This window comes from Pinus tabuliformis, chromosome 5_1 (assembly GCF_031772625.1).
Source record: "Pinus tabuliformis cultivar Carrire ecotype Pingquan chromosome 5_1, CPIR1, whole genome shotgun sequence".
Classification (NCBI taxonomy): domain Eukaryota; kingdom Viridiplantae; phylum Streptophyta; class Pinopsida; order Pinales; family Pinaceae; genus Pinus; species Pinus tabuliformis.
Genome location: NC_142305.1, coordinates 588,896,981 through 588,923,677, shown reverse-complemented (window position 1 = coordinate 588,923,677; position 26,697 = coordinate 588,896,981). Strand labels below are relative to the sequence as shown.

At 34.7% G+C, this 26,697-nt stretch overlaps 1 pseudogene; it reads left to right on the top strand.

The window, feature by feature from the left end:
* Nucleotides 1–16,017: 16,017 nt before the first annotated feature.
* Nucleotides 16,018–16,763, top strand: LOC149166230 (ethylene-responsive transcription factor ERF018 pseudogene; annotated as a pseudogene).
* The last annotated feature ends 9,934 nt before the right edge of the window (nt 16,764–26,697 follow it).

Genomic DNA, 26,697 nt, shown 5'->3' with positions numbered 1-26,697 from the left:
TTACTTTGTGTACGTTGAGGATGAATAATTTTCCATCCTTGATGAGTTGGAATTGTTTAGTTCTCCTCATGAATATTGCATCACGCATGTACATGTATGGACTCCCAAACATAACTCCACATACATCAAGGGGAACCACAACTAGATATACTTCATTAATAAAATCAGCACTAATAGAAAATCAAATTTTGCACTGTTTTGTTACCTTAAGCTTTGCATCCTTGTTTACCCATCCCAATGGATATGGGTTTGGGTGATCACGAAATTCCAGCCCCAACTTCTTGACCAGCTCTGCTACAATGATATTCGCCTACAATCTAGAGTCAAACATAGCATCAATCATTAGGGGATTTTTGAGCTCTAAAATGGGCCTCCTAAGACAAATGTACAACAAAAATAAAATATATAAGAACCAATAGGATTCAAGATGATGATGTCAACCATGGAGGATGATTCACCATTTTTTGAGTAAAAAAGTAAAAATATTAAAAAATAACAAAATAATAAAACTGCTTTTTCAACTCGTATTTTCAATTTATCTCCCTAAGGTTTTACTCAAATTTCTAGTGAGAGTACTCGTTGGATGCAAAATTTAATTCCTCATCTAAGGAGTATGCATATTGCATACTTTCAATGGACCTAGCTACACAAAAAATGAGAAAAACATGAAAAAAAATGTGATTGTAATCACATTTTTCATGTAGTAGGGTCCATCGAAAGTATGCAACCTGGGTACTCCTTGGATGAGGAACCAAATTTTGCATCCAACAAGTGTTTTTGCTCGAAATTGGAGTAAACCCATAGGGAGATAAGTTGAAAATATGAGTTGAAAAAAAAGTTTTTTTCTTTTTTCCCTCTAAAATTTGATGTTGTAATCTAATCTTATTTTATTATTTCCACTATTATTTTATAATTTCCTTAAGAGGCCCATTTTAGACCTCAAAATTCCCGTAATGCTTTGCCTTCTTGACTTGTATCTTTATATGGAAGAGTTTGGTCATTTCTTTCTCCTCCTATTGTTGAAGGCTACTCAGATTCACCTCCTTCTATAATGACATACAAACGATCTTCTCATCCACATCCGAGTTGCTTTCAACTTGGTTGCTCGAATCAATGGCCATGAGATTCTTCTTCTTGTTATATTTCTTCTTGTTCTTCGAGTTTATCTCTGGATGCAACTTCCAACACTTCTCCTATTTATGGCCATCAATGTTGTAGTGGTTGCTAGGATCTTTTCACTGGTGTGTTGTGGCTCTTGTCTTTTTATCGTTTACCCCTTTTTGATTCTTCTTCCCCTCCTTATAAGCTTTGTGTTGCTCCTTATTCTTTGATCCACTTGATTGTGCTCTTTACAGGCCTATGTTCTCTAGGTATTATGCCTATACACAAGCCTTGTCCATTGATTTGGGCTTGAAAAAATATCACTTTCTCACGCAGATGGCGGTGCAGATCCCCCAAATACTTGAGGAGTACATATGGGTTCTTTGAAGAGATACCTGACATTACATCTATCTTTCTGAATTATGTATTGTACTCCTGCATGTTTTGGCCCAACATTTTCCTGAAGTAATGCCACTGGAGCCACTGGTCCTCCACGTGCCCAATGGGATAAAACTGTGACTTAATGAGGGTTTTGAAGTCCTCCCACTTAGTCATTGGAGGTTCTCCCTCCAACCTTAGGGTTTTTGTGTGGCTTTCCCACCAAGTCAGTGCATGGCCCTCTAATTTCAGTCACGTGAATGAGATATTTTTCCCTTCCTCGATCTGATGGACGCTAAAATAAAATTCCAATTGTTGCAACCAATGGTTCAACTTCAGAGCATCGATCTCATCGTGGTATGACTTGATATCAAATTTTTCTTCCATTTTGAACAAGGATTGATTCATGACACTCGAACTAGGTTGATCTTTTCCAGGTTATTTCTTTGGTTGGTTCTCTGTGTCTTCCCAATCTCCCGATCCCCCTTCTGATTTTTCCTATACATTCGAACCCCCATCTTCTCCAAATATCCCCAGATTATTTCTTAGGGCCACCATGAGGAGGTTTACATTGTGGTTTATATCCATGACTTATTGTTCGAGCCACAAAAACCTCACTTTTGTAGGATCACAAAGTTCATTTACAGATTCGTCGGCCATGATTAGGGATTTACGATTTTCGACACCGCTGATCTAGATCCCTGCAATCTCCACAAAATACCCAATGAAACCTAGCTCTGATACCAAATGATCCGTAAACTGTTGTGGATAATTCACTGGATAGTTCATCACAAAAGATCTAATAATATTATATTAAAAGTATGAAAATTTTACTCTATTACAGTTTATTAAACTTTAAAATCTCTGGATTTAATTGTAATTATTGCATGCCTGCGAATGGAAATTATACAGAAAAGTAGAGAACAAAAAAATAAGCACACACACACACAAGACACGATATATTCTCTCTGGGAAGCCCTGTCAGGAGAAAACCCAACTGGAAGGTGAGGTTGCTTCACTCTCTTTCTCTGTCTAGAAATATGGTTGCAATTAAAAAGAAGTAATTCATGTGGCCCATGTCTTGCTATAGTGCATAGATCCTCTCTGTGTTCTCTACCTCCTATCTTTGCTCAACTATGGAACAAAATGCTCTCGAAAGAATGGTATGCCTCTACCTCCTAGTGGCCTGGTGATAACACATCTCGATAGCCTACTAGTGGTTAAGTTTGAATACATCAACTCTTAACTAGAGTTAAAAATAGACTATTCTAGAGTATGTTACATCAAAAACATGTAGCTAGCTCATTTTCCATAAATAATAGGGGCTCACGCGACATCCTCCCAAACTATAAGTCTGAAAACAGTAACGTCAACTTCTGAGTGACATAACTTTTGCATACAAACTCTGCTTGACGTACTTATTGCATCATTGCAAAGGTATCTGTGTGTATAATAGGATGAAAAGATGATACACTAAAGCGGAAAATTTTTACCCCTAAAAAATTCGTTTGATGCCTCAGAACGCTCCCGGAAGGTTTTAGACCCTATTTCGCCAGACTGGATCTCGCCAATAAAAATGGTCTCGTGAGATGATTCCTCCACTTTTTTCCACTCCAAATTCATAGAGATGGATGAAAAACAATATAATGATCCAATTCAGATCAGTCCAGGTTGAGAAATCTGGTGGCATCTATGCTTGTTTATGTCCTAGTGATCTGGTGAGGATTGCAGGTCTGATTCTATTAATGAGGGTGAGGTGGTTTAGCCTCAGAAATCCCTGGTTGTTTCTTTTGGTTTGACTCCCACATTCATTCTTGGAATATGGAATGGGGGTGATTGGCTGAAGAGAGATTTGGATCATCCAGTCTATGGTCGAGTGGAATGTGGTAGTCCCATACCGGGTTGGATTTTGCATTCATTAATAAGAGTTCATTTCCTTGGTATTTCATGTGTAAAAGTACTAGATTATATGTGGCATTTATGGATGTTGTATCCTCATTATTTATGTTGGTTATATGTTGGTCATGAATATGTTTTATGACAATGAAAATGTATGGTTCTCATCATGTTTTGATTCGTAAATGATTGAGAAATGAATCTATGACCTCATAGATGATAATGTAGCTAATGTGATAAGGAAGCAATTCTTCTCAGAGATTCTCGAATAAGTATAAGACCCCTATGCTAAGATTTGTTGTCATGACATGTAGAATGCATATTTGTGACATGTTTGACAAAATTCTTTTCATGGCTAGTAGGGGTCACGTCAAGTCCTTGTTCAAGAATTTGTATTGGCATCATTATCTCTATGTTTCTTTTCATTTATGTAAATTCCAGAAATTTATGGGTAGTGACTGGGTCCAAGCCCTAGAGTTTAGCCTTAAATGTCTCAGTCACTGGCATAACACTGGCAGAAAAAGGCTACAGTTGCACTCAAGCAGACTCATGGGAGCGACTAGGATGCTTAGTCACTTGGAGGGCTTGGCAAGGGAGCAACTGGGGCTCTAGGTCCTTGAACCACTGAGTTTCCTTAGGGGTTGGTCACCTAGAAAGGTGGGGTAGCTCCTGGAGGTTATGTAGGATGTATGGATGGTCAATTTGGTGGTGTTTTGTTGGTTTCACTTCCTTAAGGTGACCTAGGAGGATGATTCATAACATAGTAGCCTTTCGTCACATGTCTACCCCAATTGGTTGGTTACTTGGGTAGATGTGGGAGGAGGGTGTTACACAATTCTATGGTAACATGAGCATGTAATCACATATTTTGAATTATCCTAAATTTTAGCATACATGTGCATGATTCTTGACAATTATTAGAGCTTTTAGTAGGATTCATGTTCAAAAAATAAAGATAGGAAGTTATTGATTCTCCAGGTTGACACATTTTTCTATCATAATGCTTGTAACCATATTCATATGGCTCTATTTCTCATTTATAACATATCATTTTGTTGAAGTGTACAATTTGTTGTAAACTATGTTTCGATGTCACTTTATTTGTTGCTAAATTGAAAATCATTTCAATCAAAGATAAGAGAAAAAAAAATGTTTTTTGATGATTTCCAAATGATTTCTTTAGCAAGGATGATTGGTATTTTCAAATCCAACATGATGCTTTGTGTTCTTAGCATGTTCAACAACCAATGAGTTATTTTTCCTTTCATGTCTTATGTCCCCACTGTGTTCCTTGATTCTTTCTTTCAAGGACGACTAAGTTTCTCCTAGATAAGATTTTCCACAAGAACATTATATCTTATAAACAACTTTGAATTAGAAGTTTTCAATTTCATCTTTCACAGATTTCCTCAATTGTTTTATGGTAGTATGAGGTATGAAACATGTTTTAACCTCTTTCTTCTTCAAGATTTTGGCAATATTGTCAATTGTTTCATTGAGGTAAGGTAGGAATTTGGATGCTAGTATTAAGAGTTTTATTGTTAGAACTTAGTGTTTTTTGAAGGGCATCCTTATTATCTTTCTTGGTGTATCTAAGGTTTCTAAAGACTTTGATCAAGTTTTATGTTACTATAGATTGATGGTTAGCTTCAGTGATTCTGAAGGCTCTAGAGGCTAAGGTTTTAATGGCACTAATATTTTGAGAGGGATGATGATGAGAGGATGAAAGAAGGCAATTTTCTATTTGTGTTTTCTTCTAGTAAACCTAGTGATCTATTTTTCCATTAGGTTTCCTCAATGTAATAATATCAAGGAAGGGGATGCGACCATTTTATTTAGTCTCCATAGTGAGTTGTATGGTTGATAAGATGTTATTGATTTGTATAAATTTCGCGAGTTCCTCCTTACCACGGCGTGAGATGACATTAGTGTCCTTAACAAATCTTTTCAAACTTTTAGGTTTATGGTAATAAGTATTAAGAGCCATGCTTTCAAAAAATTTCATGTAAAGGTTGCCCACTACTTATGAAAGCAGAGATCCCATCACCACCCCACTAGTATGTTCTTAAAATTACCCTCTAAAGCTAAAAAACGTGTATTGAAGGAAAACTTCAACAAGCCTTTTTATTACTGGGGTAGCCACTAACAACTTGTATTGCCTAATCTAGCTAGTTTTTAGTAAAGATGGATACCACATCAAATCTAATTATAATATCATTAGGGTTGATACTTTCCTGCTTAATGAGATGGACAAAGTCATTAGAATCCTTGATGAAAGTTTTTGTATGGATGACCAATGGACTAAGAGCTTTTGCAACAAATTTTAAGAGATGATAGCTTGGAGAGCCAATAGTGTTCACTATTAGCCTTAAAACAACACAATCCTTATCTATTTTTGGGACTCCATAAATTATATGGGTAATTTATCATGTGGGAATCAACCTTTTTCTCATACCGTCATCACGGTAAGAATATTTTATGGCTTTTTTAACATCTCTGATCACTTTTTAGATATGATAATTGGGTAACTTCTTGTAACATCCACTCTCAAAAAGATGATGAATCATTTTTATTATAGTCACATAGTCTCATTACCACATCTTATGTATGTCTCTCTTTACTTATCCTATGTCTTTCTCTTTCCCATCTTTCGTCCCTCCATCTATATCCCCCTCTCTTCTACCCCACTTTAGTTTTATTTATCATAATTTTAGCTCAAAATTCTATAAACTATTAGGCTAGAGAAATCTCATATATAATATACATAATTAATATACTACTACAATATCAACTATTAATGATTTATATATTATAAATTTAATACATATTATAGATATTTTTGTATAATATATAGGATATAATTTTTTTTTTATTATATAAGTTATTGTGTTTTATAGATCCTATAAATATAAATATACTTTACTCTACTATTAAATTACTACTATAGGTTAATATATATTTAATATATATTGTCCCCTAGAATATATTCTCTCTCTCTCTCTCTCTCTCTATATATATATATATATATAATCACTTTAATATATCACACCATGTTATATAGATCTAATAAACATAATTTATATTAGTATTATATTATACTACAATATTAACTCATTTGTATATGCTATTACTTATCTAATATACTATGTAACATTTACGTATCGATACTTTTATATATAGTTTTAATCTGAATTATTCATTTAGTTTCATGTCACTCATTTAGTGTTTTGAAGGGCCCTTCCCATACTATGCACAATATTTAATTATCTTTACTATCTTCACTCTTCCTCATATCTTAAAGATTGACCTGGTTTGTGGTTCCTAAAGGTCGATTAAACTCTTTATATGTGTGGATCTTCCTTCGTTGATCAAAAATCCCAACCATAGAAACATAAAAACTATAATCATCTTTCTTTTTCTATTTATTATGTACTCATGGAATATCAATATATGGAAGTCCATATACTATCCAATGGCTACTACCATTGCATCAATTTTCTTACCCAAATTTATAACAACCTTTTCTACTACTTTAGCATATGGAAGTTCTTCACCATCCATTATTGGTTGATGCTCTTTAGTTTGTTCATTGTTTCATAAACTAGTTTAGGGATTCTCTTCACCTTCAAATTTACAAACATTGTTCTTAATGTGTTGTTGTAGAGGCTACAACCACCCTCCAAAATTTTGCGGTGTCATTGTAAATTTCACTATTCAAATCTTGAAAGTACTTACATTTAGTCAAGCTTAAGCTGAGCTATATTAAATACAAAATACCAAATCTCATATAACTTAATAAATTAATAATGTAGACATTTTGATTGTCGAAGCTTCACACTTCTTCCTTGTGGAAATATGAATCTTGGGTTGTGTAATACAATTCATTTTACCTTCTACAGATCAAGGTATCCATAACTATGAGAAATAATTTCAAAATTTTTCAACTTCTCCATAATCAAAATTACCTTGAATATTATGTAAATAAATTCTAGACTTCTTCACCTTTTTAATAGTAATTTATAAAATATATCCCATATAATTAATAAATCAAAAAAATTAAATATCTAATAACACATAATTTCCAAATCCATCACATATACAATTAAGTCATAATCATTTCATCTTTTATACATCTAAAATTCCAAGTCTCTTGACCCTTTTAATACTCATTTAAAAATTATATTCCTTATAACTATTAAGATAATAATTTGTTAAACACCTACTACAACATTATTCCCAACTAAAATCATATGCATTGTAGCTAAAATCACATTCACGATATCTTTCAACATGAATTAAAAAACAAATGGCAATGCCAAATATGTTTTTAATAATTGATGGATATCTACTTTCCTATGAATACTTTGCCTCTCCTTATGGTACTACTTTTAAGTGCAATTCTCATATGCATTAGGTTTCTAAAGATCCATGGGCTTGTTACTCTATTAATGGTTTCAATTATTGGGGCAAGAAAGTGTCACTTCTATATTTCCATTTTGTCAATGAAATTTTCATTAAACATTTTCAAAATTTGTAACTTATAAATTTTAATTATTAATTACTTTAATTAAATATTTTTAGTTGTACTAATTGGATCATCTCATTTGTCTTAATTACTAATAAAAATAGGGAAATGTAAAAATATTCATTAACTAACTTAAAATCAAAGATTTTCATTTGACATCTCTAACCTATGTAGATCTTATTTACCCTCTATTATTAATAAAAAAAGAGAGATGATAAAAAGTTGATTAACTAACCTAAACAACACTTTAAACTATGGTTACAAGTCATCAACTTTTAAAGTATAATGTAAAGAAATTTTAAGTGATAAAATCAATTTATATAATGTAAAGAAATTTTAAATAATAAAATCAATTTACATTTTTGTAAAAATTATATATTAATTTAAACCAAAAATACTTTATTAGAGAATTTTTGTTTACATTCAACTAAAAACAAACTCATCTCATCTAAATCATTTGAGAGTGGAGATAATTAGAATAACCTAATATTATTTTCAGAAATAATATAATGATAATCTCTCAAAACCTAGACTAAGCATGAGACGCTGGAGAGCTGCGGTTGACCATAAATATGTTTAGAAAATATTATATAAAGATACAAATGTATTTTGTTTAAATTGAAGTAAAATTTTTAAAAGGTTAGAGAGATTTTACATTCGAGTTGTTATTAATGTAATTTTTTGGAAGTTTTTGAGTGGGTTTTTTCGGTCTAATTTCTCTAAAATTCTGGAAGAATTTATTGAAATCAAAAGTCTGATAGATAACCATTGCATAATTCAAGTGTCTTAAAAATTTTTCAAGATGCTGAATCCATATATAATCAAAAAACCATTTTAAATAATATAAATCAAAATTTCACTACTCTTTTCCACACGCCCTAAACTAATTTATTGTTTCTGAACACTACGGAATACGTTTTTTTTTATAGGTGTGTGGGCAGACTGAAATGGTTGGTGTATTGTGGGATGGGAAATTTTCTACAGAATGAAATTTTCACAAAATAAATATCGGGATGTTTGTTAAATTATATCGGGATGTTTTTTATTATTTAAATTATATAAATTTACAAATTTCACTCACTTCTATACTTTAAATAAAATTAATCAAAAATAATAAAAATGAAAAAGCGGTCAGTCGTCGAACAATAATGCGAAAAGAAATTATGGAGGACGAGAAACGTGTGTCCCATAACGGTATAAAGATAAAGTAGATAACGACAATTAAAACAATGGTAGGGCCAGGAAAGAAGAAAATATTCCAAATTATATGGACAAAAATAATAATGGAAAAGTTTAAATGAAAAATTATTTTTTTCATGATCGAATGAGATTGCGATGTTTTTTGTTTTGTTTTTTTTTTTAATTTTATATTTAAATACAGAAATGGATCTACTATTTTGAATATTTAGTTTTTTTTTTTTAATTTCAATTATTTTCTGATTATATTAATATTTAAAATTATATTTTTAGATTAATCACATCATAATTATTTGTTAAATTTATTAACAAAATCAAATGATTATATTATATATTATAATTATAATTATTTGTTGAACTTTTTTATGAAATTTATTATCAAAACTAAATAATTATACATTATGATTATTTAGTTGTCTTTTCAAAAAGATATTTACACCTAAGTTGTTGTTTTCGAAAAGGTTCACCTACTCACTATCGTCTACCTTTTTTATGATTGGGTGGCATATGTCCAGATGTAATACACCGATGACACAAGTCGAGATGTACCACAATGACACAACCGATCACACGGCAATGGCACAAGAAGTTTGCCTTTTTCCTATGAAAGTGTCTACCGAAGTAGAGGAATTGTCTGGACGGCTAAAAGTGGCCAGAATTTGGGCAAAAATTTTTCAAAAAATCTGGCAGTAGCAATGTTTGAATCATATTTTTGATAGTGGAAATGGATTCAGCACCATCAAAAACCTCTAGGGCACCCAAAACCTAGAAGTTTGACAGTTGTAACCTAGATTTACAAAAATCCCTGCTAGATTTTATCAAAATCTTGTCGGAATTTCCATGATTTTCAAGGCAAAAAAATAGTCTGATTAGTGTTAACTAATCCTTCGAGATTGTTATTGTATATTGTATAATATGTAATTAGTTTTACATTCTGTTTTTATGGTTAATAAGTTACCGAGACACAACTGTCTCGTACCTAGATTTCACATGTATAAATAAGTAATTTTATCATTAATATGACGCTCTTTCCTTGTGCTCTTTCATTGTGTTCTTTCATTGTGGAGTTTATTTGGGCTTGTATAGTGGTATCAAAGCCCTGGTTGGATTGTTCCTAAACTCCATGTATTTGAAGTCTATGGTAAAGGGGGTTGTTCCTAAACTCCATGTATTTGAAGTCTATTGTAAAGGAAACGCAAAAGATAGAGTGCAGCAATTACATTTACTGCAGTAAACAAGAGTTTAATCACAATATTTGCATTTACCACCTTAAACATGAATTTAATGATAGTAAAATTTATGAAGGATAACAAGAAACATTTACTTCGGGAGATGTCTAAACGATAAAAAAATTTAAATGATACAAGTTAAGTTTCATATCTTTCAGTCATAATGAAAGACTATTGGAGAAATTGAGTGGCATAAATCTTTTTAGTAATTACATTTACTGCAGTAAACAAGAGTTTAATCACAGTATTTGCATTTACCACCTTAAACATGAGTTTAATGATAGTAAAATTTATGAAGGATAACAAGAAACATTTACTTCGGGAGATGTCTAAAGGATAAAAAATTTAAATGATATAAGTTTTTTATAGAAAGATTTCTGAAGATTATTACTGAAAATGATACAAAGTTTGAATGATACAAGTTTTTTTACAGAAAGAATACAATTTTTTTAACTGAAAATGATACAAGTTTTTTACAGAAAGAATACAAAGTTTGAATGATACATGTTTTTTACAGAAAGAATACAAATTTTTTTACTAAAGTATTTGTGAAGGATACTTAAAATGAAATATATATTTTTTTGGTGGCTGAAATTTTAATTGAAGAGTGATCAATTTTCTGGCGAGGATATAAGGCTAATAAGATTTGAACCTAGCTCTTTGCTAGGCTATTTTTGAAACTTAGCACTAAATCACAAAGCCAACTTTCTTAAAACAAGAGGAGAATCAAATTTATATATTTTTAGAAGTATTGCATATATTTTGAATTTGAAAGGATGTGAAGAATATTTGGCTACATAACAATTATGACTTCAATAGTTTCCATAGTTGGAGTTGTTCTTAATGGAAAGAAAAATTATTAAGAGTGGTTTAGAAAGCTTAAAAGTGCCCTTGTTTTAACTATTTGTGGGACGTTTGTCAAGGCAAGAAGGATAGTGCTGGAAAAGAAATTGCACCAGAGACACCTGATAATGAAACGCAGGGTGCAATTTGGGAGACAAAAGACAACAAGGCATATGCATTAATAACTGCATCAGTGATAGAAGAGGTAAACAAATATATTGTTTCTTGTGGTACTGCATTCAAAGCACTAAAGAAGTTGAAAGAATTGTATGATTCACACTCAGAACTTGAAATTATTAAGTTATTGTTAAAGTTGTTTAATTTGGAGATGAAGGATAATGATCCTTTGAAGAGTGCCTCTAAAATAAAAACCATTTTTCATGATATAGAAGCCACTGGAATTAAAGCGATTTACAACTTACAACTTTTATAAAAGTCCTTCACCCTATCTATTCAAAAGCATTTGGAATCTCTCCATGCTAGTGGGTAGCTAAAAGACATTATATTTGATAAACTAGTAAGCAAAATAGCTGAGAGAGAAAAAGCCTTCGGGAAGAAAGAGGCTCCACCTAATTTCAATGTAGAAACTTTGTGCCTTGCAAAAAAGGATCAAAAGTCTCATGCTGAAACATCTAGAGGTGGTAAAAGTAGTAGAGGTCATGGTAGGAGAAATTATATAGGTAGGGGGCAAAAATAATCAGGGAGACAAACAACAAAATGATAGACAACAAAAGAATTTTAATGATAGACCAACTATCAAATTTTTTAGATGTGGTAAAATTGGTCATACTGCTACTAACTGTAAAATCCCTTGGGAGAAAGTCAATGAAAGGAGAGAATGGTTGAACGAAAAGAAAGATCAACCACCATGCGATAAGGAAAATCATCAGAGTCTGCACATTACATTGTTGCTCGTTGTAATTTTAATATTAATGATGTTTTCAATGCTACATTTTCTTCATGGCGAGATACTTGGATTTTGGATTCGAGAGCCACTTGTCACATGACATTTAGGCGAGATTTTTTTGAAATTTTCAGTGACGATATTGATGTTGTTATTTACTTTGCTAACAGTCTCAAATTAAACCATCTGGAATTGGGTCTATTCATTTGAAGATACTGAATTTTCCAGATTATGTTCTATAGAATGTACTTTATATTCCATAGTTTCAGTGAAATTTGATGTCTCTTATCCATATTCGGCAATAGTGGCATTCTATTCATATATTTGATGGCATCATCGAGATAAGAAGAGCATCTGATCATGTAGTTGTTATGACCGGTGTGGAAGAAGGTACACTTTTAAAATTAAATGGTACTTCATCTACTAATTCTCGTGAAAGTTCTGTTCTTTTGGCACAACAAAGTGATATCATGTCTCCTAGCTTGTTGTGGCATGCTCGATTTGGTCACATCAATTATGGCAGCATCAAAATTATGAAAAAGCAAGGTATTAAAGGTCTTCCTATAGTTCCAAGAAAGATTACACCTTGTGATGCTTGTATTCTAGGAAAGCATTGTAAACAACCTTTTCATAGTTCTTCTTTCAGATCTACATGAAAATTAGGTCTCATATATTCAGATTTATGTGGACCTATGCCTGTTGCAACTGCAAATGGAAATAAATATGTGCTGACATTTATTGATGATTACTCGAGAATGTGTTGGTTGTATTTGTTGAAGAATAAGTCACAAGTGTTTGATGTTTTTAAAAATTTTCATTTGATGATTAAAAATGAAACTCAATAGAATATAGGCATTCTCAGAAATGATAATAGTGGTGAGTACACTTCTCATGCTTTTGAACAATACTTGAAGGACAATGGAATCAAACATTAGACTACCATACCTTATAATCCACAACATAATGGCATCACAGAACGTATGAATAGAAATTTGCTTAATATGGTTAGATCTATGATGTTCTTTAAGAATGTTAAGTTGATGTTTTGGGGAGAAGCAGTGCTTTGTGCAGCTTATATTCGCAATCGTTTTCCTTCTTCTGTCATCAATAATAAATATCCTTATGAAATGTGGTATAATCATCTTCCTGTTGTTCAACATTTTAGAGTCTTTGGTTCTCTATGCTATGCATTAATTCCTAAACATCAACGCAACAAGTTGGGTGCTAGAAGTCACAAATGTATTTTCTTGGGATATTCTGCTACTTCCAAAGCTTATAGATTGTATGATGAGGAGAATAAGAAGTTCATTCTTTCTAGAGATGTTATTTTCCTTGAATCAGATAAAAGTAATTCCATTGTTGATAAGCAACTGGCTCATTTGGAGAAATTTGCATCTAAGAAGTTCTATTTTGAATCTGATAATGTTGTTCCACACACTGAAGGGGGGGTTCCCATTCTGGATCAGTCTGTGGTTCTTCCATATTTGACTCATGAGAATGTTATTGTTGAAGAAAATTTGGATGATAGTAATGTTTCTGCAGGACTAGAAATTGCTCTTGAAGAGCCTGTTCTTGAGCCTGTTTTTCAAGATGAGCAACCATCACAACCACTTCAACAACCTTTACGAAGATCTACATGTGCTCAAAAAGTTCCAAGCAAGTATGATGATTTTGAAATAGGAATGTCTTCTAAAGGTGATTCAGGTAATTTTTCTCATGACTGTGAATTCAATCATTGTACAATTAGCGAACCTAATTGTTTTGAAGAAGCTGCTAATTGTGATGAATGGAAAGATGCAATGCAAAAGGAATATGATGCACTTATTAAGAATGGAACTTGGAGGTTAGTGGATCCTCTTGCAGGTGTCAAACCCATTGGTTGCAAATGGGTGTATAAGATCAAATACAAAGCAAATGGTTCGCTTGATAAATACAAGGCAAGACTTGTAGCAAAAGGCTACGCTCAGAAGGAAGACGTTGACTACACAGAGACAATTGCTCCTACATCAAAATGGGGCACAATTAGAACTTTGTTTTCTCTTGCAGCTCAGAATAGATGGAAGATACACCATATGGATGTTAAAACAACTTTTTTGAATGGCGATTTGAAGGATGATGTTTATATGTTTCAGCCTGAAGGTTTTGTTGTTAAAGGCAAAGAGCAAAAGATATGAAAATTGGTTAAGGATTTGTATGGGTTGAAACAAGCATCTCGTGCATCGTATGAAAAGTTAACTAAACAAATTCTCAAGTTGAATTATAAGTTATTTGATCTGGATGATGCAACTCTTTTTGTTAAGAAAATTGGAAAGTTAGTTGTATATTTGGTTGTGTATGTAGATGATTTGATGATCACTGGAAACAATGATGACTATATAGTGTCCATTAAAAGAGAATTATTGAAAGTTTTTGACATGATAGATTTGGGTTTATTACATTATTATTTAGGGATTGAAGTTGACCAGAAACCCAAATATATTTTCATTTCTTAGAAAAACTATATTGGACAGCTATTAGACAGATTTGGGATGCAGGATTGTAATCCTGTCGCTACTCCTATGGAGCAAAATTTGAAGCTTACTTCCACTGAAGGAAGTATGTTTGAAGATCCAAAAAATTACAAGCAACTTATTGGAAGTTTAAATTTTATAACTACTACTCGACCTGACATAGCTTTTGTTGTAGGGATACTTTCTAGGTTCAAGCATAAGCCATGTGAAGGTCATTATAATGCAACAAAGCGAGTGCTCAAGTATTTGAAAGGCACTCGAACATATGGCATCAAATATTCCAAAGTTGTAGATTTCCATCTCACTGGTTATTCAGATTCTAATTTTGATGGAGATAAGGAGAATGGAGTCTCTACTTCTGGTTATTTGATGAGTCTTGGATCAGCAACCATCAATTGGAGATCACACAAGCAATCTGTTCCTGCTGATTCTACCACCGAAGCCGAATATGTTGTAGCAGATCAAGCTACAAAAGAAATCATTTGGCTTCGCAAAATACTTGAAGACTTGCAGGAGAAACAAAAGGCTTCAACTCCACTACTCATCGACAACTCTTCTGCAATTTAGTTGGCCAAGAATCCCAAGTTTCATGATCGAAGCAAGCATATTAACACTGAATATCACTTGATTTGACATTATGTAGAGGCCAAAGTTATTCATTTGACACATTGTCCTACTTCAGAGCAGATCATAGACATATTTACAAAGGCATTGGGACGTGAAAAGTTTGAAAAATTCAGAATGTTACTCAGCATGTCAGATGTCCCTTCGGATTAAGGGGGGAATGTTAACTAATCCTTCAGGATTGTTATTGTATATTGTATAATATGTAATTAGTTTTACATTTCATTTTTATGGTTAATAAGTTACCGAGACACAATTGTCTCGTACCTAGATTTCACATGTATAAATAAGTAATTTTATCATTAATATGACACTCTTTCCTTGTGCTCTTTCATTGTGTTCTTTCATTTTGGAGTTTATTTTGGCTTGTACAATTAGACTACGGATTTTCGCATTGGGTGACATTTCTCATGGCGCACTCATGGAGCACGAAAGTCTGCGAAGAACAAAAAGTTGTTCAAATTTTTGTATCTCCATTTATGACCCAGATTCTGGAGATGTATCAAGAAGACAAAACTGATGCTTTGAAGCTTGATGGTGTATAAAATTCATGTGCTTCTCAGATATTTAAAGCTCTTGAATACTCTATGCATTTATGGAGTTGTGATCTTTAGTGGTCATGACAACAAAGTTATGTAGGATAGCTAGAGTCATTTTGTGCTTCGAGCTTATTCACTTGCACTACTGTAGTAGCACCTCTATGCGTCCCGAGTTCAAATCCTCTTACAATCACAATCCTTTGTTCTACATAATTATTTAACTTCACCACCAATCTCTCACTTCGATTCCTCAAACCTTTGCAACGACCCAATGGCTAAACCCTCTTCAAATCAGAACGACCACAGCAGACTCGAAAATCGCTCACTGAAGTCACGGCAATTCAAGGGAATTCGAATGAGAAAATGGGGGAAATGGGTATCCGAAATTCGAATGCCCAATTCCAGGGACAGAATTTGGCTGGGCTCCTACGACACCCCGGAAAAGGCTGCGCGTGCCTTCGACTTTGCTGTGTATTGTCTGAGAGGATCCAAGGCCGACTTCAATTTTCCTTACTCCCTCCCGGATATTCCCGACGCCTCTTCTCTATCTCCGCAGCAAATTCAAGCCGGCAAATTTGTTGTAGAAGAAATGTGGTTGCCTTCTGAACGTAACATGACGGATATTCCCTAGCTCGCTTCTCTATATCCACAGCATCCAAATTCACCGCCGAAGAAATCTGGCTTCCTTCGGGAGATAACGCGGTGGATATTCCCTACGCCTCTTCTCCATGTCCGCCGCAAATTCAAGCCGCCGCAGCCAAATTCCCCGCAGAAGAATTCTGGCTGCCTTCCGAAGATAACGCAATGTCCTCTTACTACTGTTCGAAAGCTGAATCTGGGCTTGAAGGCCAAGAGATTTCAGTGAAGCAAGGTCCCACATTTTGGGATTCAGTTCTTGAAGATCTGGACAGTAACGACTCTGTAAGTTTAGAGGATTTTCCTCCGTTAGATGTGTATATGGAGGATTATGGGTTTCTCTTCCAGCCGAATGAAGAGTGCAGACCGGGGGCTTTCTAATTTATTTTTAGTGCCCCTGGTGATTCTGCATCGAAATTTCAAATTAATGGTTATACTCGACTTCCTACAAATGGGAGCCTGAGTCACTGACTGAACATCGACACTACCTGTCTCTTTTATATGCATGTTATTAAATTCATTTATTCAATTTTACAAAATTCCAGTATGGAAAAATGACCTTTATTTTTTATTTTATTTAAACATATATAAATGAATTAATATTTGTAAATTTAAATTTCAAAATTTATATAATACATAAATATTGAAAATTCTAAAATCAATTAATACTATAAATCATTTTATTAATTTAACATTATAATTCACTACTTTGAATTGGTTTCTTGGTAAATGAAATTTGAAATTTAATCCCAATGATATGGTCCACTCGTTAGGTGGGAAGGTTTGGTGTCCACAAGTCTTCTGGTCCAATCCCGGGCAGGACTATGTACGCTTAAGAGCTACTACAACAACAATTTCTTAGGTGAAAAAAAGAAATATTTGAAATTTGTGCATGGCCCTTATGTCTATTATTCCATATTACTTTTGCATTTGTATATGATGATGATTATTAATGTACACTACCACTAATATTGTTCTATCAAATCAATATGTAGAGCCACTACTTTATAAATCTATGAATGTTACAGTGTCAAAGATTACGAATAACATTTTTGACTAATTACACCGAAGGTATTCCTATGATGGGTTTGGCTAGGAAGATTTAGCTAATCACATCTTCCGATTTTTTTCCTCCTCCACCTAATCCTTTTGTATCACTTGGTGTCATCATATTAGGTGTGGCTCATATTTGAGTCTCTGCTTGCATGGACTCTCTATAGTTGGTTGTGAAGAATTTCTAAATTAAATATACTGAATCGTGTAAGACTGTATAGTCTTCTAGCAAATCTCTCATTGCTAATTGGAAAAAGAGCATGTAGAATATGCGATAAACAGTTATGTTGAAGGTGTCACGTGATTTTATTCACTTCCGGACTAACTCAATATAGATTCTCCTGTCGGCCCAAGATTTCCAGCCTCTATACATATAACCAAATTGACCTTTCGAAGTTGCTACTTTCCATACCACTGATATTGAGCAATGCAAGATACCTTTCTCTCTCTGTTAAAATTGTTAAATACACTTGTGAATTGACAAGTCAACGAGAGCTTACAAAGAATTCAAAGAAGCATATTGAGTGCAATGCTATGAAAGATTGATATACACGCATCAAGTTTCTCGTCTATAACTTGCTTCATGATGGGATCAGGGTGAAATTACAATGTCGGTTCATTGTGCTCGTATTGTAGGGAAATGCTCACATAAACTGGTCAAAATCACAGAAATATGTCACAAGTATGCTTTCAAGAGGTTCAAGTGCATCTTCTCGAGTTCAAAAGCCTAGGCTTCCTCAGAACTCAATTAGTTCTTCAAAGGGAGAATCAAAGGTTGCAACAAAAAATGGAATGGATACAATTGGAAAGCAAAAGAATAATCACAATCAAGATTCCTAGATTAAGGGCACAGAAGTCACATCTCCTGCTTTAATTGGTTCACTTACTTTATCATCTAACCATGTGACTGGTCAGTCAAATTGCATTGTTCCACAACCTTTTTCCCTTGCAAGTAACAAGAGAACTTCCACAGGAATGCAAACTTCTAATGGTAATGCAGCTAGACGCATGAACACAACTAGTGCCACATCCTCCTCAACTAAAAAAAAGAAATAGGTAAAGTTGTGAAATATATTAGACAGTGGCTTCAATGATCTTCACTACTTGAGTTCTAAAAATTCAAAAGTGTGCCCTTAGGTGTTTACTATTTACTATTTTTTGATGTCAATAGAAAGTTGGTTTTTAATACTCCTTACTTGAGCAGGTAGCCACGAAATCAGATACAAAGTTTTCATGCTCTAATATCATGAAGTAAATCACTTTTATTATCTTTTTTTATTAGCAGTGATATTTATCTAAGAACACAGTTAATATTTCTAAGAGCTAAATATTTTCCTTACACTCGCTTAAAAAATGTAATTATTTTATAAAGTTGAATTCTTCTAAGCACGAGGAAAACTTATTAATCGTTTGTTGTAGATCCAATATCCAAATTGAGAAACCTTTCATGCAAGGTGAAATGAAGGAGGAGTATGAAGATACTAGTTTAGTTACCTCATCATATATTTTAATTGGCACCTCATTAATTTACAGGAGCATGAAATAATAGGCCAATTTAGTTTAACAAGTTTTTCATTACGGTGTTACATGTTTTCTTTATGAATACCGTAATTTTGTTCTATAGTCATAATTTTCAAAATAAATTCACTTGAGATCCTTAATTATTCCTAGGAATTCCAGTACCATAGGTTCTAAAGCAAGACCATACATTGCTTCTTCTACTTTTTTTTGTAATTTTAGATGAAATGGACGAGCCGAGAAGTGAAAAGAGGTAATGCATTCTTTTAGGATTTTGTTTCAACTTTATGTGCCTTTCTAGTATTGTCGCTTAAGAATGAGATTTTTGATTGTTAAGTTGTAGAGTACTATGTTGATGGTTGTTCTCTGCACTTATTCAATTTTTCTTAAATCTAGAGGAAAAGATTCAAGCAAGGGAGATGGAAAAAAGGAATTTGAAAGCCAAGTCAAATGTGTTTTTTAATAATGCATGAGTAGAGTCCATAATAATAAAAAATCTGGGGCTAGCGTCCCCATGTGACAGAAAAGACAGATAACGAGGATTGTCACACCTGGAGCAAGGTCTATCAACACTTTGTGCTCATGCATAGGTTTTGAGTAGTGGGATCGCTTTGTGGTGCTTCCATTGGAGAGTTTGGTAGACCTTATATGCATGTATTCAACAATGGGCTATGTTCATGACAAGATGATCTTCCCAAATCTTATATTTCTTTGATGTACCTTTGCACCTTAAGGGGCAGTTGCTAGTTTATTCAGTTTAAACTGTATCAACTATGTAGTGTAACAATTTTAATATATCTTCTTGCACACGATCTACTGAGACAGACAAATGTGAGCCAACTTGGATCTTAGGTTTGTACGATGTAAAAGATGGGTTTGACTCCCTCTCACACATATGACATAAAAGGAGACTGAGTTATGTCCACAATATTAGCGTTTATGGGATATGCCATAATTTTTCTCTCTCTTTTTAAGATTACAGATGTTATATGACTTAAACAAAAACATAGGGATAAAATATGGATTAGAAATTAAATTAGTAGTATAAACTTAAAATTTTGATATTGTTTTTATTGTTATTAATTTATTGATCAGATAACATAAAATAGAAAGAAAGAATTATATAGACAACACCCCATGGACTAGCAAATATGACCAAGTTGAAAGATAAAATATTCACTAGAGCCTGAGCCTTGAATACCTCATTTAGATATATTAAGGGTGTGATCAAGTGGGTGAGAGTCACCATCAGTGTCCGACGATTAGGGGTCAATGCCAGTGATTCTCTTGATCAACAAATTGACTTTCTTGTTTACATTTTCCATTTTCTTTGGGAGTTCGGCTATGTAGATGGTAAGCTCATGTTGAGTGTATGCTCTATCAGTGAGAACCCTCCCCATAAGATTTTAACATACCAATACAAATTAATTGTTTGCATGTAAGTAAATGCTCGCCTTGGAAGAATTACCAACATTAGGGATCCAATCTCTAGTTCCTCGCTCCACGTGAGTCTCTAGAACAAATATGCGATCCAACCTAACTTGGTATGCAATAATTAATATTTCCCTCTAGATGACTTTAGGTATAATTCTTCTATACCACTCCATAACGGCTCTGATAGAGGCTTAAGTGTGGTACCACGTAGGGTAGTGTTACATGGAATTTGCATCTACGGATAAACACATCTTCCCTAGGTGGGTGACTACACCTAAAACAACATAATGAAAGTAGTTTAACCTTTTCTTATAGAAGATAGATGAGATGGAGGAACTTACTTGTTGCCTTTTTCTTCCTAAATCTCTTTTGAATCGCTCCTGTCACTCCCACTTGAACTAAATCCGCTCAAAAGGTACCTGCATCAAGAGAAACAGAAACAAGAAACAATCAAAGCATACATGAACTATCGACTATAAAACAATGGAATCGAATACATTGAAACACATAATCATCACAGATATGAACAATCATATGAGAAAAGGAATAAGCTCTTTATTAATGTAGAAGGAAGAGTATCACCCAATACAGTTCGATCCTGTGCCACTCCTCCAGCTTCATTTCAACCCTCGCCACATCAAAATCTCAACACTCCAGCAGCATAACATTGCTTAACATAAACTCAATCCTCAAACCAACAGAATTTCCTTACAAACTTCAAATTCTAGCCCCTTGATCACTATGATGAGTGCTCAATTTATAGGAAATTGAGGTGGTTTTGTCATAAATGAGGGTATTGAATGGCCTTCCAAACTTGGATTTAGTTTTCATGGAGTAAGGGATGAGAGGACAGGAGGTTAATGGATCTTAGCCTATCCAATTTTGAGCTCATAGGAGGAGATAAGAGATGGGATCCTTTTAGAATCATCTAGAATCAAGGAATATTCCCAAAACCCTATGCAAATTTTGCTCAATCTCGCCCAACGCAGGTCAAAGAGGGCCTAAGTGCACTGCAGTGCAGGCCAAAATGGGCCTACCTGCTCTGTAGCGCATTTACCCCTGACCAAGGCTGCGTTGGTGTCCCAAGGAGGCATTTCAACAAGGCTTCAGGCCAAGAAACTTTCAGGGAAGGAAGCATTCAATGTGATGACTTTTCTAGGGCATGTAACAATTGAATTAGGGTTTGATGAGCCCTAATGGTACTAATCTGAATGTCGAGATTGATGTGCCCAAATAGACCTGTAACAGTTTCCCCCTAAAGCATGAATTCGAAAATGATAATTTCGAGTGATATGCTTTACGATGTGATGGAGATGAACTAAAGCAGACGGTGACCTGCATTGATTACAATACGTAACATCATGATATTTTGAATTTTTTCATGAACTGCTGAGGGAAGTCATACCCATACTCAACAAAACTTTTCATTACATGTACATAGATAGTCGTCTATAGATATAGACCCATGATAGGATGACCATCTATGTAAAGCCATCGTACATATGATTTAGTACTCTCCTGAAATCGCAGCCCGGATGGATGAAACTAGATTCGAGGTCTTCTATCTCGTTCAATTGTTTGCTCAAGCACGAGTCTAACCATGTGAATATGTGATCTGAAGTCGAACATGGGAAGACACCGTCTGATTACCAGCCAATGATGTAAGCCATTAACAGATGCGAGAGAGATCACCAATAATGATAATGGTTCTCAAGGTACTGCAGTACATTCTCCATGGTGTGAATAAATGTTTTGATGTCGAACACCATACAAAGTCTTTCGATCGAGGTCCAGTGATGTCAACCTATTGCTAGAAGCGAGAAACTTGCCATTGATGTATGCAAGTCTCAAGGTACTGGAAGGGTGTTTCTAAGTCAACTTCTTGGATGATTTGTTGATGTTGACAAGAAGCGACTCGTTGCAAGAGGGCCTTAATGTATCCCACATCAATGACACGAAATGAGTGTAATTATTTTGGAGATGGAATTTGACTGATGACACAAGGTTCAGGAATGGCGATCATGAAAATGAAGGTTTATGAGTATTGCAAAGGATGAAGTTTACTGAGTGATTTCTATTGAACATGTCGGCGACATTGAATGAATTGGCAGCATTGACCCAAAACCAAAGTGATGGATGGTGTGAAAGACCATAGGTATGATAACCATCAAGCAGATAACCCAACCAAAATAGTCATGGAGATGAAGTGAAAGTGTCATGTTCAAGAGGAACTTGCTACCATAAAGGGATTTATCCCTTTTTCCCATTTTCCCCAGTCATTGCTGACCAGTACCTCTTTATTTTTTAACAAGCTTGAGGAGGATAACATATGCTTGTAGTATAATTCCACCCTTCAGGTGAATCCATCGCTATGTGATGTTTTAACGAGCCTAGCAAAGGTGAAACTCGGTCTTGTCATGATGGACAAGTTTGTCGCTATTTGATGTTTTAACGAGTTTAACGACAATGAGAACTCGGTCCTTTTCGTGTTTAGAGAGTTTAAACAAGGACAAAAAGAAAACTCCACAAGTTCTTTTTCGTAAGTTTGTCTCTCAAGTCCGAAAAAGCGTAAAATAATATAAGAGATAACCTATTTACCATATTCGATCAACGTGTTCCTTTTTTGTAAATAATCTATCTCAGTCCAAAAAAGGGTTAAACTTATACTGAGTAGATGTTGTTTCCAATCCATTAACGAGTTGAAAAGGACAAGCGCTCGACAATCTTTTCATATTTCAAGAGTCTGTAAAGAGCTTAAAGAGGACTCCAGTTAGAGGAACGAGTGGTGTCTAGGATAGCAACTGGTTCTGGTGATGTTGGAACTTCTCAAAACATGTTGATTTATGTGAAGAGGCTGGCTAATAAGACCTCTCATTGCAATTGTTCCTCAGAAAGGGTAAAACAACCAAGTGAAAATATATGATTGGCCAAGCACATAATGATGATGGAAGGAGAAAAACCAAGGCTCATCTGACGGAAGAGGCTGATCGAATGGCAGTCACGAGGGTTAAAATGGAGATGGGTTCATTTTTACACAAGCTTGAACCATAGGAAACTATGCTTGGATTTAGTTTCATGTTTACACAAGCTTGAAATGAAAAACTATGCTTGGATTCAGTTTCATGTTTACACAAACTTGAAATGAAAAACTATGCTTGGATTCAGTTTCATTTTTACACAAGCTTGAAACCAAAAACTATGCTTGGATTGGTTTACAGGCCCCCAGCATGATGACTCGATTCTAGGTACATGCCCCCCAAGCTGCATTGCATTCACCTAAGTAGACTACTCGTGGCTATGAGGTGGATGGAATGAAGGTTCATATACGAGATCAAGTGAAAGACTCAACTCAGATTTTACGAAATCTAATCAAAGACTCAAATTGGAACTTTGTTCCAAGGGACCTTGTTTCATTTTTTAATGAGCTTGACACAAGACAAGGAACTCTACTCAGATTCCTTGTTTCTTTTTTTAACGAGCATGACACAAGACAAGGAACTATGCTCTAGGGCCTCTTTCATTTTTTAATGAGGTTAACACAGTAAAAGAACTATCCTCATATTCCTTCTTTTATTTTTTAACGAGCTTGACACAAGACAAGGAACTATGCTCATGGAACTTGTTTCATTTTTTAACGAGGTTGACACAAGACCAGGAACTATCCTCATATTCCTTGTTTCATTTTTTAATGAGCTTGACACAAGACAAGGAACTATGCTCATACCCTTTGTTTCATTTTTTAACGAGGTTGACATAAGACCAGGAACTATCCTCATACCCTTTGTTTCATTTTTTAACGAGGTTGACACAAGACCAAGAACTATCCTCATATTCCTTGTTTCATTTTTTAATGAGCTTGACACAAGACAAGGAACTATGCTCATACCCTTTGTTTCATTTTTTAACGAGGTTGACATAAGACCAGGAACTATCCTCATACCCTTTGTTTCATTTTTTAACGAGGTTGACACAAGACCAGGAACTATCCTCATATTCCTTGTTTCATTTTTTTAATGAGCTTGACACAAGACAAGTAACTATGCTCATACTCTTTGTTTCATTTTTTAATGAGGTTGACACAAGACCAGGAACTATCCTCATATTCCTTGTTTCATTTTTTAATGAGCTTGACACAAGACAAGGAATTATGCTCATACTCTTTGTTTCATTTTTTAACGAGGTTAACACAAGACCAGGAACTATCCTCATATTCCTTGTTTCATTTTTTAACGAGCTTGACACAAGACAAGGAACTATGCTCATACTCTTTGTTTCATTTTTTAACGAGGTTGACACAAGACCATGAACTATCCTCATATTCCTTGTTTCATTTTTTAACGAGCTTGACACAAGACAAAGAACTATGCTCATACTCTTTGTTTCATTTTTTAACAAGGTTGACACAAGACCAAGAACTATCCTCATATTCCTTGTTTCATTTTTTAACGAGCTTGACACAAGATAAGGAACTATCCTCATATTCCTTGTTTCATTTTTTATCGAGGTTGACACAAGACCAGGAACTATCCTCATATTCCTTTTTTCATTTTTTAACGAGCTTGACACAAGACAAGGAACTATGCTCATACTCTTTGTTTCATATTTTAACGAGGTTGACACAAGACCAGGAACTATCCTCATATTCCTTGTTTGATTTTTTAATGAGCTTGACACAAGACAAGGAACTATGCTCATACTATTTGTTTCATTTTTTAACGAGGTTGACACAAGACCATGAACTATCCTCATGATTCCTTGATCACGACCCATAAGAGGTCATGACTTCCAAGAGGTTCTCATCAGATGGGAGAACAATGCTCTGGAAGGGATACGTAGCAAGGAATCCATTAGAGAGATCTGGTTCCAATGATGTACTAGTACATAATGTACAACATCACAAAATTGATCGTCAGTTGATGTAGGCATGGAACGAGTTGCCACATAATTGACCCATGGCAGGGAAGATACCATTGGGACAAAAGGACCATTTAGGGAAGATGGTTGACTGGAAGCCATATTTGGACCGGGAAATGAAAGTTGGTCAACGGTGACAATTCTGCCTTCATGCAGGAAACACATCACTCGAAAGAGTGTTGAAACAATAGCTCCCATGTCATAAACATAGTCGCGCCCAAGAAGTAAATTGTAATCTAAAGGGCCTGGGACTACCATCACACTAAGATAAACAATTTTTCCTCCCAAAGTAATAGGCAACTGAGGGAGGATCCCTAATGGTTAACTGGTTCCTCTCTTAAAAGCCAACAAATTCTGGGTAACAGGCACAAGTGGCGGTGAACCGAGCGCTTGCCAAGCAGTGGAGGAAAGGATACTCACAGATGCACCTTCATCTATAATAGTGCCAGATACAATCATATTATAAACCTGTACTATGATCTGGAAAGGCACATAAGAAGGAAGACGACATCTTGTCAGTCGATTCCAATCAAAGGAAGTGACCAGACTACTTGGAGGGGGTACCGTAAGAACGAGAAAATTACCCCCTTGAGTTACGAGAATGGGAGGAATTTCCTCCTATCTTGATGGAACAGGTGGGTTGCCTCAAAGCTTATTGGAATTTGAAGAAATGAAAAGAACCTGAGTGGTATCATACTCACTCTCAACGGGAAGGTACGATTAACTGAAGGTGAAATCAGGTCAATTGTTTCCTCGACTTGTGATTGGTCGGGTATAGACTCATGGGATTCACATTCAGGGAGAGTGGGTTTGACCGAAGGCTGATTTGGGTCAGCCACTTCATCAACTAGTAAAGGATTAAGGGAGAGTTTCTTGTAACCAGATGGGAGTTGTTGCGAAGAAGCAGGACAGTTATCCAACACTTTTTGGGCTTCATCCAGATAGGGACAAAGGTGAATGAGGTGATTCCCTTCACATAACCTAGAAGGAAACTTAACTTTACCCTTCTTTCCATGAACTTTACTACCACTAGTTGATGGTGTATCACTAGCATGATCTCCAGAAGTTGATGACACAGGATGATGTGAACTAGAAGACCATTCTTCTAAGATCTGAGGAATACCGGAACAATTTCGAAGAAGATGGTCTCCTATACAAAGTTTGCAAGGATATCAAAGTTTGTGAGGCTTATCAGACGGTTTCTCATCAGAAGTTGCATTCAAAGCACTGGTTTCTTGCTTGCCCCCCTGTTGAATTTTCTTCTTCTTCTTCTTATTCACCTGGTTGCTAGTGTCAACACTTTCACCATGCGAAGAGGAAGAAGGGGAGGAAGAAACAACCGACGAAGAAGGTAAAGGGTCAACTTTAGGATGAACTGGAGGTTGATTTTGTCCAG